We start from the raw sequence: 15,440 nt of genomic DNA, 5'->3' as shown, positions 1-15,440 counted from the left end.
ACGATGAGACTTTCTCACCTGTAGCGAAGCTAAAATCTGTGAGGATTTTGTTAGCAATAGCTGCATTTTTCGATTATGAGATTTGGCAGATGGATGTCAAAACAGCGTTCCTTAATGGAGACATTGAGGAAGAGTTGTATATGGTACAACCCAAAGGTTTTGTCGATCCTAAAAATGCTGACAAAGTATGCAAACTTCAGCGTTCAATCTATGGACTGAAGCAAGCATCAAGAAGTTGGAACCGACGTTTTGATAAGGTGATCAAAGACTTCGGGTTTATACGGTGTCATGGAGAGGCCTCGTATTTACAAGAAAGTGAGTGGGAGCTTCTGTAGCATTCCCGATATTATATGTAGATGACATATTATTGATCGGGAATGATATAGAACTATTAAGCAGTGTTAAAGGTTATTTGAATAATAGTTTTTCAATGAAAGACCTTGGTGAAGCATCATATATATTAGGCATCAAGATCTATAGAGATAGATCAAGACGCCTAATAGGGCTATCACAGAGTACATATCTGGACAAGATTCTAAAGAAGTTTAGAATGGACGAAAGTAAGAAAGGGTTCTTACCTATGTTACCAGGCAAGGTATTGAGTAAGACTCAAGGACCGGCTACGGCAGAAGAAAGAGAAAGGATGAGTAACATCCCCTATGCCTCGGTAGTAGGATCTATCATGTATGCCATGCTATGTACTAGACCGGATATAGCACATCGTTGTTAGTTTGACTAGCAGATATCAAAGTGATCCAGGAATGGAACATCTGGACAGCGGTCAAGAATATCCTGAAGTACTTGAAAAGAACTAAGGATATGTTTCTTTGTTATGGAGGTGACCAAGAGCTCGTTGTAAACGGTTACACCGATGCAAGTTGGAACACTGATCCTGATGACTCTAAGTCACAATCTGGGTACGTGTTTATATTGAATGGTGCTGCAGTAGGCTGGGCAAGCTCGAAGCAGTGCACGGTGGCGAAGTCTTCAACAGAATCGGAGTACATAGCGGCTTCAGAGGCTTCATCGAAGCGGTATGGATGAAGAGGTTCATTGTAGAGCTCGGTGTGGTTCCTAGTGCATTGGACCCATTAATCATTTATCGTGATAACATGGGTGCCATCGCCAATGCACAAGAGCCAAGGTCACACAAGAGGCTGAAGCATATCAAGCTACGTTACCACTCGATTCGCGAGTACATCGAAGATGGAGAAGTAAAGATTTGCAAAGTACACACCGATCCGAATGTAGCAGATCCGTTGACTAAAGCTCTCCCTAGGGCAAAGCATGACCAACACCGAATGCCATGGGTGTTAGGTATATTACAATGTAATCTAGATTATTGACTCTAGTGCAAGTGGGAGAGCGAAGGAGATATGCCCTAGAGGCAATAATAAAGTGGTTATTATTTATATCTTTATGTTTATGATAAATGTTTATATATCATGCTAGAATTGTATTAACCGAAACATTAGTACATGTGTGATATGTAGACAAACAAGAAGTCCCTAGTATGCCTCTTAAACTAGCTTGTTGATTAATGGATGATTAGTTTCATAATCATGAACATTGGATGTTATTAATAACAAGGTTATGTCATTGTATGAATGATGTAATGGACACACCCAATTAAGCGTAGCATAAGATCTCGTCATTAAGTTATTTGCTATAAGCTTTCGATACATAGTTACCTAGTCCTTATGACCATGAGATCATGTAAATCACTTATACCGGAAAGGTACTTTGATTACACCAAACACCCCTGCGTAAATGGGTGGCTATAAAGGTGGGATTAAGTATCCGGAAAGTATGAGTTGAGGCATATGGATCAACAGTGGGATTTGTCCATCCCGATGACGGATAGATATACTCGGGCCCTCTCGGTGGAATGTCGTCTAATGTCTTGCAAGCATATGAATGAGTTCATAAGAGACCACATACCACGATACGAGTAAAGAGTACTTGTCGGGAGACGAGGTTGAACAAGGTATAGAGTGATACCGAAGATCAAATCTCGGACAAGTAAAATATCGCGAGACAAAGGGAATTAGTAATGTATGTGAATGGTTCATTCGATCACTAAAGTCATCGTTGAATATGTGGGAGCCATTATGGATCTCCAGATCCCGCTATTGGTTATTGGTCGGAGTGAGTACTCAACCATGTCCGCATAGTTCACGAACCGTAGGGTGACACACTTAAAGTTGGATGTTGAAATGGTAGTACTTGAATATGGAATGGAGTTCGAATATTTGTTCGGAGTTCCAGATGAGATCCCGGACATCACGAGGAGTTCCGGAATGGTCCGGAGAATAAGATTCATATATAGGATGTCATTTTATGTGAAATAAAATGTCGCGGAAGGTTCTATGGAAGGTTCTAGAAGGTTCTAGAAAAGTCCGGAAGAAACCATCAAGGAAGGTGGAGTCCACATGGGACTCCACCTCCATGGCCGGCCAACCCTAAGTGGGGAGGAGTCCCAAGTGGACTCCCCTTAGGGGCCGGCCACCCCCCACATGGGAGGTGGAAATCCCACCTTTTGGTGGGAGTCCTAGTTGGGCTAGGTTTCCCCTCTTATGGAAGGTTTTTGGTTCGGGTCTTATTCGAAGACTTGGACACCAACACTTGGGGATCCACCTATATAATGAGGGGCCAAGGGAGGGGGCCGGCCACCCCAAGACCACAAGCTGGCCGCCCCCCTTGAGTGGCCGGCCACCCCCTCCCAAACCCTAGCCGCCCCCCTCTCCTCCATAACTCCCGCGTAGCTTTAGCGAAGCTCCGCCGGACTTCTCCACCACCACCAACACCACGCCGTCGTGCTATCGGATTCAAGAGGAGCTACTACTTCCGCTGCCCGCTGGAACGGGGAGGTGGACGTCGTCTTCATCAACAACCGAACGTGTGACCGAGTACGGAGGTGCTGCCCGTTCGTGGCGCCGGAACCGATCGTGATCAAGATCTTCTACGCGCTTTTGCAAGCGGCAAGTGATCGTCTACCGCAGCAACAAGAGCCTCATCTTGTAGGCTTTGGAATCTCTTCAAGGGTGAGACTCGATACCCCCTCGTTGCTACCGTCTTCTAGATTGCATCTTGGCTTGGATTGCGTGTTCGCGGTAGGAAAATTTTTGTTTTCTATGCAACGTTATCCTACACAATCATGGGCCTTCCTATGGTTTTTGGGGTCTATTGGGGCCTTTCTGCATAAATGACTTTATGAGTGTTTTTTATCATGGATAATAGAGCCCCCACGTATCTTCTCGTAAAAACCGACTAATGATCAATGTTTTTGCGAGACACAAAGTCTAGGTGCTTATAAAGCTGTGAGGATAGGGTAACAAATGTAAGGAGTGGGAGAAAACAGAGTCCCTAAGTCTCTCAATACTAGAAAAAATCTTATCAGTGATGCACCTATTTCTTTTCTCAACGTAACAACAGTCGCGTGCCACTGGTAGCAATACCACCGGTAGAAATTAAGAATGGTGGACCAACCCAGTGGTGCACCATGGTGGTGTGCTACATGTATATTTTTGAAAAGTGGTTTTTGCAATTTTTTAATTTCATTCTGCTACGCATCTCGGTGGCGATGTCATCATACGTGCAAGAAAAGGTGTTGTCGCTGGAGGTTGAGACAGAGGTCACCGGGACGTGGCAGCAGCGGGGCCATGGCGGCTGTGTGGTGGGGGCAGTGCATAGCGAGGGGGAAGGGCATGGAGGGGAGGGGGAGGTGGTGTGGAGCTAGGCGCTGGGGCCGGCTTTGGCAAGGTCGTGGATTTGAGGCATAGACGAATGGAGGAAGAGGAAGAGAAGGTAGGGAGGAGGATTGATGTCTACGCATGCTTCTATTCCTGTAGACAGTGTTGGGCCTCCAAGAGTAGAGGTTTGTAGAATAACAGCAAGTTTCCCTTAAGTGAATCACCCAAGGTTTATCGAACTCAGGGAGGTAGAGGTAAAAGATATCCCTCTCAAGCAACCCTGCAATTAAGATACAAGAAGTCTCTTGTGTCCCCAACACACCTAATACACTTGTCAGATGTATAGGTGCACTAATTCGGCAAAGAGATAGTGAAATACAAGTAATATGGATGATTGTAAGTAGTAATTGGAATCTGAAATAAAGATGGCAGCAAGCAAAAATGTAACAGAACTTGTTGGAAACGGTGTTTGAATGCTTAGAAACAAGGCCTAGGGATCATACTTTCACTAGTGGACACTCTCAACAATGATCACATAACTGAATAAATAAATGCTACTCTTAAACACTCTCTTGTTGGATAACAAACACCATTCATTGTGTAGGGCTACAAAAGCACACCTCAAGCCGGAGTAAACAAGCTCCACAACGTCCGGAGTTCATATTAAAGTAACCTCTAGAGTGCATAATAGACCGTTGCAATTTAGACCGAGTACTAACATAGCATACACACTGCCAACAATAGCTATGAAAGGGGGAATAGATCGCATCAATACTATCATAGTAATAGTTAACTTCATAATCTACAAGAGATTACAATCATAACCTACGCCAAGTACTACATGATGCACACACTTTCAACATTACATCATGGAGGAGGAATAGACTACTTTAATAACATCACTAGAGTAGCACATAGATTAATAGTGATACAAAGCTCATGATCACATAAAGATCACACCATGGGAGAGAGAGATGAACCACATAGCTACCGGTAGGGCCCTCAGCCTCGGGGAGAACTACTCCCTCCTCATCATGGGAGACAAGCAACGGCGATGAAGATGGCGGTAGTGTCGATGGAGATGACTCCGGGGCAATTCCCCATCCCGGCGGCGTGCCGGAACAGAGACTTCTGTCCCCCGAAACGGAGTTTCGCGATGGCGGCGGCGTCCCTGGAGTCTTTCTGGAGTTTCGTCAATTGGTGTAGGGTTTTCACGTCGCGAGGGGTTATATAGGCGAAGAGGCGACGCGAGGGGGTGCCTGGGGGGCCCACCCCATAGGGCGGCGCCCCCCCTCTTGGCCGCGCGAGTCTATGGTGTGGAGGCCCTGGGCCTCCTCTCCATCTCCCCTTCGGTGTTCTGGTTCGTCTCGGTGAAATAAGATGTTTGGATTTTGTTTCGTCGAATTCCGAGAATATTGCCCGAACAACCTTTCTGGAACCAAAAACAGCAGAAAACAGGAACTGGCACTTCAGCATCTTGTTAATAGGTTAGTTCCGGAAAATGCATAAAAACATTATAAAGTGTGAGCAAAACATGTAGGTATTGTCATAAAACTAGCATGGAACATCAGAAATTATAGATACGTTGGAGACGTATCAAGCATCCCCAAGCTTAGTTCCTACTCGCCCTCGAGTAGGTAAACGATAAAAAGAATAATTTATGTAGTGACATGCTACTTACATAATCTTGATCATACTATTGCAAAGCATATGAGATGAATGAAGTGACTCAAGGCAACGATCTATAGTTTGCTAACAAATAGATAACATATAGCAAAACTTTTCATGAATAGTACTTTCAAGACAAGCATCAAAAAGTCTTGCATAAGAGTTAACTCATAAAGCAATAAATTCAAAGTAAAGGCATTGAAGCAACACAAAGTAATATGATGAGTGCAAATAAGCAAGTATGTAGGAATCAATGCACAGTTGACACAAGTGTTTGCTTCTAAGATGGAAGGAAGTAGGTAAACTGACTCAACATAAAGTAAAAGAAAGGCCCTTCGCAGAGGGAAGCATGGATTGCTATTTTTGTTCTAGAGCTTTTATTTTGGAAACATAGAAACAATTTTGTCAACGGTAGTAATAATTCATATGTGTTATGCATAAGACATCCTATAAGTTGCAAGCCTCATGCATAGAATACCAATAGTGCTCGCACCTTGTCCTAATTAGCTTGGATTTCCATGGATTATCATTGCATAACATATGTTTCAACCAAGTGTCACAAAGGGGTACCTCTATGCCGCCTGTACAAAGGTCCAAGGAGATAGATCGCATTTGATTTCTCGTTTTTGATAGATCTCAACTAAGGACATCCATACCGGGACAACATAGAAGACAGATAATGGAATCCTCTTTAATGCATAAGCATTCAACCACAGATAATATTCTCATAAGAGATTGAGGATTAGTGTCCAAACTGAAACTTCCACCATGATTTATGGCTTTAGTTAGCGGACCAATGTTCTTCTCTAACAATATGCATACTCAAACCATTTGATCATGATAAATCACCCTTACTTCAGACAAGACGAACATGTATAGCAACTCACATGATATTCAACAAAGGTGTAATAGTTGATGGCGTCCCCAGAAACATGGTTACCGCTCAACAAGCAACTTATAAGAAATAAGATACATAAACTACATATTCGTTACCACAATAGTTTTTAAGCTATTTTCCCATGAGCTATATATTGCAAAGACAAGGAATGAAATTTTAAAGGTAGCACTCAAGCAATTTACTTTGGAATGGCAGAGAAATACCACATAGTAGGTAGGTATGGTGGACACAAATGGCATAGTTTTTGGCTCAAGATTTTGGATGCACGAGAAGAATTCCCTCTCAGTACAAGGCTTTGGCTAGCAAGGTTGTTTGAAGCAAACACAAGTATGAACCGGTACAGCAAAACTTACATAATAACATATTGCAAGCATTATAAGACTCCACACTGTCTTCCTTGTTGCTCAAACACTTTTACCAGAAAATATCTAGACTTTAGAGAGACCAATCATGCAAACCAAATTTTAACAAGCTCTACAGTAATTCTTCATTAATGGGTGCAAAGTACATGATGCAAGAGCTTAAACATGATCTATTTGAGCAAAACAATTGCCAAGTATCAAATTATTCAAGACAATATACCAATTACCACATGAAGCATTTTCTGTTTCCAACCAAATAACAATAAACGAAGCAGTTTCAACCTTCGCCATGAACATTAAAAGTAAAGCTAAGAACACTAGTGTCCATATGAACGAGCGGAGCGTGTCTCTATCCCACACAAAGAATGCTAGGATCCGATTTTATTCAAACAAAAACAAAAACAAAAACATACAAACGCTCCAAGTAAAGCACATAAGATGTGACGGAATAAAAATATAGTTTCACTAGAGGTGACCTGATAAGTTGTCGATGAAGAAGGGGATGCCTTGGGAATCCCCAAGCTTAGATGCTTGAGTCTTCTTGAAATATGCAGGGATGAACCACGGGGGCATCCCCAAGCTTAGACTTTTCACTCTTCTTGATCATATTGTATCATCCTCCTCTCTTGACCCTAGAAAACTTCCTCCACACCAAACTCAAAACAAACTCATTAGAGGGTTAGTGCATAATCAAAAATTCACATATTCAGAGGTGACATAATCATTCTTAACACTTCTGGACATTGCCCAAAGCTACTGAAAGTTAATGGAACAAAGAAATCCATCCAACATAGCAAAAGAGGCAATGCGAAATAAAAGGCAGAATCTGTCAAAACAGAACAGTCCGTAAAGACGAATTTTTTAGAGGCACTTAACTTGCTCAGATGAAAATTCTCAAATTGAATGAAAGTTGCGTACATATCTGAGGATCACTCACGTAAATTGGCAGATTTTTCTGAGTTACCTACAGAGAGGCCTACTCAAATTCGTGACAGCAAGAAATCTGTTTCTGCGCAGTAATCCAAATCTAGTATCAACCTTACTATCAAAGACTTTACTTGGCACAAAAATGCAATAAAATAAAGATAAGGAGAGGTTGCTACATTAGTAACAACTTCCAAGACACAGCAAAATAGTAGAAAAATAAAAACATGGGTTATCTCCCAAGAAATGCTTTCTTTATAGCCATTAAGATGGGCTCAGTAATTTTAATGATGCTTACATAAGGATGAGAGTTGAAGCAAAGAGAGCATCAAAAAGCAAGTATGAAACAAATTTAAGCCTAACCCACTTCCTATGAAAAGGAATCTTGTACACAAATGAATTCATGAGGAGCAAAGTGACAAGCATAGGAAGATAAAACATGAGTAACTTCAAGATCCTCAACATAAAGAGGGGAAACTTAATATTATTAAGATGCATATAACCATGTTTCCCTCTCTCATAATAACTTTCAGTAGCATCATTGATGAAATCCACAATATACCCATCACTTAAAACATTCTTATCATGGTTCATATGCATAAAAGTATCATTATTTTTGACATAAGAAAAAGTCTTCTCATTAATAGTAATTGGAGCAGGATCATTATCAAGAATTTGAACATGATAAACAAGTTGCATACCAAGGGAATTGTTTTTGGCAATCCAATCATAACTATGACAAGTTTCATAAGGATAATTATAACCTATGTCATATCATTCTTTATAATAATTATCAAAGATTGGAGGCATAGTGTCATCATAAGAAATAAAATAGTTATCTTCCACGGTATGTTCATCTGTAGCCATACCATCATTGTTACTAGAAGGAGATGTATCAAACATATAATCATCAGTAGCAAAAGGATTTTCAAACACCTCATCCCCAAGCTTAGAGCTTTCTATATCATTATGGGAGGAAGCATGGATAGTACTGATACTATGGCAATTATTAACATCATAATTTTCAGAATTAGTTTCCCAGAGATTTTCAATATCAAAGGTAGTGTGCTCTTCTAAATCATGATCACTAATGTAGGTAAAGGGCATAGGAAGATCATTGTACTCAGATTCATTATCATAATAATCATTAGGAGCAACATACTTACATTTATCTATCGTTATCTCATACACGCGGGGATATGCCGTTACCTCTTTCTTTTTATTTCCCCTCTTCTTCTTCTTCTTCTTCGTTCCCTTCTTCTTCTTCTTCTTCTTCTTCTTCTTCTTCTTCTTCTTCTTCTTCTTCTTCTTCTTCTTCTTCTTCTTCTTCTTCTTCTTCTTCTTCTTCTTTTCCTTCTCCTCGTTCCCTTCTTTAGGAGGAAGAGGCTTGAAGGGAGGCTTCTCCACATAACCTGATTTATTTCCAGAAACACTAGAAGAAACTTGGGAGGGTTCCTCCTTTTCATTAATAAGTTTAAAACACACAGCGGTCCTATCGTATTTTGGCAAAGTGTCATCTTCTAAAATATTTTGTATGTAAGTATTTGTATGGCAATTATCAATGCAATAAGAAAGACACCCATGCAGGACACTATTAATATCAAGATCACTCATATTTAACAAAGAAAATTTTCCTGATAACTCTTCACACCACAAAAATAAAGTAAGTTCATCATGCTGATTGTGAGTAATTTCATCATAACAATACAAATTTGCAGCACTCATGGGGTTCGAATTATCATTGGAGGAGCATTGAAAATTAAAATGACCCACTCTATGGCAAAGTTCACAAATAAAAGGATAGAGGGCACAAACTTTTTCACCAAGATCATCTAGAGCCCTAGACCACTTTCTAGTTTTTTCATTCCTATGATGGATACAATATTCATCTTCGATTTGATTAATTCCACAAGGTCTATGCATTCCACAAAAATTAACATGCTTATAATAAATAGTATTTTCAGAAGTTTGGGCATGTTTATTGCAATCATTAACAACAATTTCATTTTCCATGCAAGTGTCTTTGAAAGGTTCATGATACATGTACCAATTTTTTTAGGAACATTAATATGAGAAGCAAAGGCTCTATAGCAATCGACCATAATTTGAGGATCAAGACCATATTTAGCACTAAGCTCTTGAAAATCAACAGTTTCAATGAAAGACTTAATGCATTCATATTCATAGTTTATACCCGATTCTTTACCTTTGTCGTTCTCCCAATCTTCAGCGTTCTCCTGAATCCGATCAAGAAGGTCCCATTTAAACTCTTCTTTATTGTGCGTGAATGATCCAGAACAAGTAGTATCCAGCAAGGTTTTGTCTTGAAAAGAAAGTCTTGCATAGAAATTATCAATGATGATATTACCAGGAAGCTCATGAATGGGGCATTTGAGCATTAAAGACTTCAATCTCCCCCATGCTTGGGCAATACTCTCTCCATCATGAGACCAGAAATTATATATGCGGTTTCGGTCTTTGTGAATTTCACTTGGAGGATAGAATTTAGAATAAAATAGAGACATAATATCCTCCCAATCAAGAGAATGCCTATTCTTCAGCAATTTATACCAATCCGCCGCTTTACCAGACAGCGACATAGAGAATAGTTTCTTCCTCAATTAATCCATAGAGATACCTGCACACTTGAATAACCCGCATAATTCATGCAAAAACTGTAAATGATCTCCAGGATGGACAGTTCCATCCCCTTCATAGCGGTTATCCATAACACATTCAATAATTTTCATGGGTATCTTGAAAGGAATACTTTCAGTAGGTGGACTTAAAATATCACAAGCATCATTCGAATCACCACATATTGGAGACAAAGCATTATCAGGGCAAAATATTTCTTCCAAAGCTGAGGAGCAAAAAAGATTATTTTTATATAAACTAGCTTCCCCAAGCTTATACTTCTCCATAGCATTAGCAGTAATTGCGTTCATACTAATAACATTGCTACTAGCATGCAAATAAGGTTCCATAGGTTTTTTAATTTTCGCATCAAACAATTCATGTCTTAACTCAGGGAATAAATTAAAAAGGTCACTGTTATTTTCCATTATGCCTAACTAGTGAACAAGAAACAAAAAGATGCAATTGCAAGATATAAAGGAAATAGCTTCGAGCACTCACACACCGGCAACAATGCTAGGAAATAGCTTAGTAGTCGGAGGATGTGAATACCTTTTACCTTACCTCCCCGGCAACGGCGCCAGAAAATAGCTTGATGTCTACGCACGCTTCTATTCCTCGTAGACAATGTTGGGCCTCCAAGAGCGAGAGGTTTGTAGAACAACAGCAAGTTTCCCTTAAGTGAATCACCCAAGGTTTATCGAACTCGGGGAGGTAGAGGTCAAAGATATCCCTCTCAAGCAACCCCGCAATTAAGATACAAGAAGTCTCTTGTGTCCCCAACACACCTAATACACTTGTCAGATGTATAGGTGCACTAGTTCGGAGAAGAGATAGTGAAATACAAGTAATATGGATGATTGTAAGTAGTAATTGCAATCTGAAATAAAGATGGCAGCAAGCAAACATGTAACAGAACTTGTTGGAAACGGTGTTTGAATGCTTAGAAACAAGGCCTAGGGATCATACTTTCACTAGTGGACACTCTCAACAATGATCACATAACTGAATAAATAAATGCTACTCTTAAACACTCTCTTGTTGAATAACAAACACCATTCATTGTGTAGGGCTACAAAAGCACACCTCAAGCCGGAATAAACAAGCTCCACAACGTCCGGAGTTCATATTAAAGTAACCTCTAGAGTGCATAATAGACCGTAGCAATTTAGACCGAGTACTAACATAGCATACACACTGTCAACAATAGCTATGAAAGGGGGAATAGATCGCATCAATACTATCATAGTAATAGTTAACTTCATAATCTACAAGAGATTACAATCATAACCTACGCCAAGTACTACATGATGCACACACTTGTCAACATTACATCATGGAGAAGGAATAGACTACTTTAATAACATCACTAGAGTAGCACATAGATTAATAGTGATACAAAGCTCATGATCACATAAAGATCACACCATGGGAGAGAGAGATGAACCACATAGCTACCGGTAGGGCCCTCAGCCTCGGGGGAGAACTACTCCCTCCTCATCATGGGAGACAGCAACGGCGATGAAGATGGCGGTGGTGTCGATGGAGATGACTCCGGGGGCAATTTCCCGGCCCGGCGGCGTGCCGGAACAGAGACTTCTATCCCCCGAAACGGAGTTTCGCGATGGCGGCGGCGGCCCTGGAGTCTTTCTGGAGTTTCGTCAATTGGTGTAGGGTTTTCACGTCGCGAGGGGTTATATAGGCGAAGAGGCGGCGCGAGGGGGTGCCTGGGGGGCCCACCCCATAGGGCGGCATGCCCCCGCTCTTGGCCGCGCGAGCCTATGGTGTGGAGGCCCTGGGCCTCCTCTCCGTCTCCCCTTCGGTGTTCTGGTTCGTCTCGGTGAAATAAGATGTTTGGCTTTTGTTTCGTCGAATTCCGAGAATATTGCCCGAACAGCCTTTCTGGAACCAAAAACAGCAGAAAACAGGAACTGGCACTTCGGCATCTTGTTAATAGGTTAGTTCCGAAAAATGCATAAAAACATTATAAAGTGTGAGCAAAACATGTAGGTATTGTCATATAACTAGCATGGAACATCAGAAATTATAGATACGTTGGAGATGTATCAAAGATGCAAGGATGATGAGGCGAGGAGGAGGTGGTTGAGGCATGGAGGAAGAGGAGGCAAGGAGGAGGAGGCATGGAGGAAGAGGATGCATGGAGGAAGAGGTAAATAAAAAGGAGGCATGAAGGAAGGGGAGAATACATGGGTGGATAAGCGATGTTCGAATAGGGATATGGTGGATTTAGTGGGTGTAGGTGGCAGTTCGAAATTTTAAAATTATTAGTGATGCGGTCATTGTTGTTAGTGAGACAACAAATATGTGTCCGTAAGAAGGTAGAAACCACATAGCGAAGAGCACGAGATACAACTAAGAGGGCAAAACTATATTAATGTAGCACATCCTATGTTTCAAGATAGGTGACGTTCTAAAATATTTAACATGTTATCCCGTTTGGAGACTGGAAAACAAAGGGGGAGTAGTTTTCCGGTTGTTTGTCGTATTTATGCCATTTTTCCTCTTGTACAAACCTCTTTTCTAATCGAATGGCAGAGCACCTTCCTTTTATCTTAAAAAGTATGTGACAATTTATTTAAAAAATGTCATAATGATTACTTACCGGGAATTAAAATGGTTCAAATATTTACCATATATTTGATATTTACCTACTAACATAATATTTGGAGAAGCTATGCGTCTCGTGTACATTAATTACTCCATCAGTTTGTCTCATGAATATATTTCACAAGTAAAAAATGATGCCCTATCGTTTGCGAGGACGACCTTGCTAGTTAAGAAAATAGTTCGGCAGGCGGCAGCAACAGAAATTTCCCTTTACCTCCCTTCTCTAAAATGTATTTAATCTTTCATCCTCAAGAACATTCTCCATGCATCTAAAAAAGAGCATTCACTGAAGCATCTGAAGAACACTCACCATAACAGCATCGGTGTGTCAGCACCCTTCGGTGCCCTGACCATTATAGATGTAAGTGGTCCATCATTATGGCACCTTTACCCTCTTTAATCCAACTAATGAAGTAACTTATCATGGATAAAAGTTAGTTCAATTGTTAGATAAAAAGAGTAAAAGGGTACCCTACTTTGCATCTTGCATCACTACTGGCTAGCTTCATTTACATTCTCCACCTGCCGGGTCTCAGCTGTGCTAGTCCACTTCGTTGGCTCGCTCCGCCGTCTATTTAAACCCCGAATTCCACCACGCCACTAGCGGAGCAGTAGAAGCGATCTCACATTCTCAGGCACACAACACATAGGAATACGAGAGAGCAAAAATACATTCAATCTAGCTAGCTGCGCATCCGGCGAGCGGCGGCGTCGGTGGTGCGTCCTGAGTCCTGAGAGCGGCGTGGTAGGGAGCAGTGGATTGCGGCGGCACTAGACTGAGATCGTGGACTCAGGTCGTGCTCGCGAGCCATCAGTCGTGCGGTTGGGTTAGGCCAAGAAAATTACCACAATAGCCCTAATTATGGTAATTTAATTTTTTAATTAACTGTTCAGATCGGACGATCACAATAAATTAGACCGGTAGTACTGGGTAGTACTCGGAAGTACTACCCAATCACCATCTCGTAACATAGATGTTTGTTTTCACTTTTTTTCAAAATATTTGAACTTTTTTTGGTATTTTCAAAAAATTGTTCTCATAGATCCTACCTAAAAGTTGATCCTACCCAAATCTTCCTGACGTGAGTAGCTCGTAGTTTGGGATGTAGCTCAGGTGGTCACTGTCATGCATACACGTAGCCTAAGGTTATATGTACAATTCTATGCAGACTTATTCTATGCATACTTGCACGGGACGGTGTCTTTATACCCTTTTCGAAAGAAAAATGAGGATACATGTAGATTAGATCTTCATCTCTCCCTATATTTGCATACCTACATGGCTGGACCATAAAATTGTGTATTGTAGACGAGTATATCTACATCTTCGTACATTTTTGTTTTAGGAAAATGTAGATCTACTCTTTTAGAAATGTCAAAACAGAACATTTACAGCAATAAAGTTATGTAAAGCGACGAGATAGGGCTTCATCTGGAAGAAAGTTTTAAAAAGTCTACAGTGTGCGATGAACTTAATAAAATTCATCAAAAAATTCTAAATACAAACACAAAAGATGTTTGCATGTTGAAGTGGAAGCGTTCCGGCAAACTGTTTAGCAGACTGTCATTTGTTTTTAGCGGAGGTTATTCTTGCTTAGATACAAGGTGCAAGAGCCAACACAGGCGGTTATGAAAGTATGCTGCTGATATCGATTGATACCTTCATTGGGTTCATTGAGGAGATGCAAGTTCTGATGTCTGAAGACTGCCCGACACTATAGCTAGCTCCTAGGGAAGGCGACTGTATGGATTGAATTCATCTTCAGGTTATACAAGTCTATTTGATAGTTGGAACATTTTTGTTTATCTTATCTTCTAAACAATCAAACACAATCATTTATTGGTTATCCTATATTCTAAGGACTAGCAGTGAAGACAGAAGAACCTTTTACATATAAATCTTCGTGATGTTTGGCAGACTTTCAAGAGCTGTGCCAGCTATTGACTTACTGTAATATTATTGGCCCTACGTAAAACATGTAGTATTTAAATGTTGTTGAGGCTAAACTAAAACATTGTTATTCCACTATTCTAATTTAATGGATATGTTAGTTCATATAGATTTTTGGAAGATATGCATGTTACTGTTCTTACTGACTATGAGATGCAAATGTCTGCCATTGTGGTATGGTCACTAAAAAACAAAGATATAAAAATTATAATTTTACATTTTTATTTGTTATTTCGTAGCAACGCACGGATATTCAACTAGTTTTTCGATAATGGATGCTTTATTACTTATAAAAGCAAATACACCCAGCCTCTACATAACTAGGATGCACACAGCCGTTTATATGTCTCGAGTCGAAAGTCGGAAAACAAAAACTAGGTGAAATACATATCGAAGCGATGAATCATAAGACGCCTAAGGTGTGGGTGGGGCTTCAATCCGTAGACTATGTTGCCACCCATGTAGGAAAAAAGTATCCCTCGCCGCTGCCTCCAACCTTGTATAGACCTCCGTAAACATGTCTCGTTTCTCCACTCGCTGAAGAGGTAACCACAAACGGAGAATACCTGTACATATGTACACAACCTGCAAGATAGAGCAATTTTTATCGTTAAAAATCTTGTCATTTCTACTTAGCCAAAGAGCCCAGATAACTGCAAGCGCCCCCACCCTAAGAAGCA

The sequence above is a fragment of the Lolium rigidum genome, chromosome 3 (genome assembly GCF_022539505.1).
Source record: "Lolium rigidum isolate FL_2022 chromosome 3, APGP_CSIRO_Lrig_0.1, whole genome shotgun sequence".
Taxonomy (NCBI): domain Eukaryota; kingdom Viridiplantae; phylum Streptophyta; class Magnoliopsida; order Poales; family Poaceae; genus Lolium; species Lolium rigidum.
The sequence above is the reverse complement of the archived record's forward strand: the minus strand, read 5'-3'. Positions refer to the sequence as shown.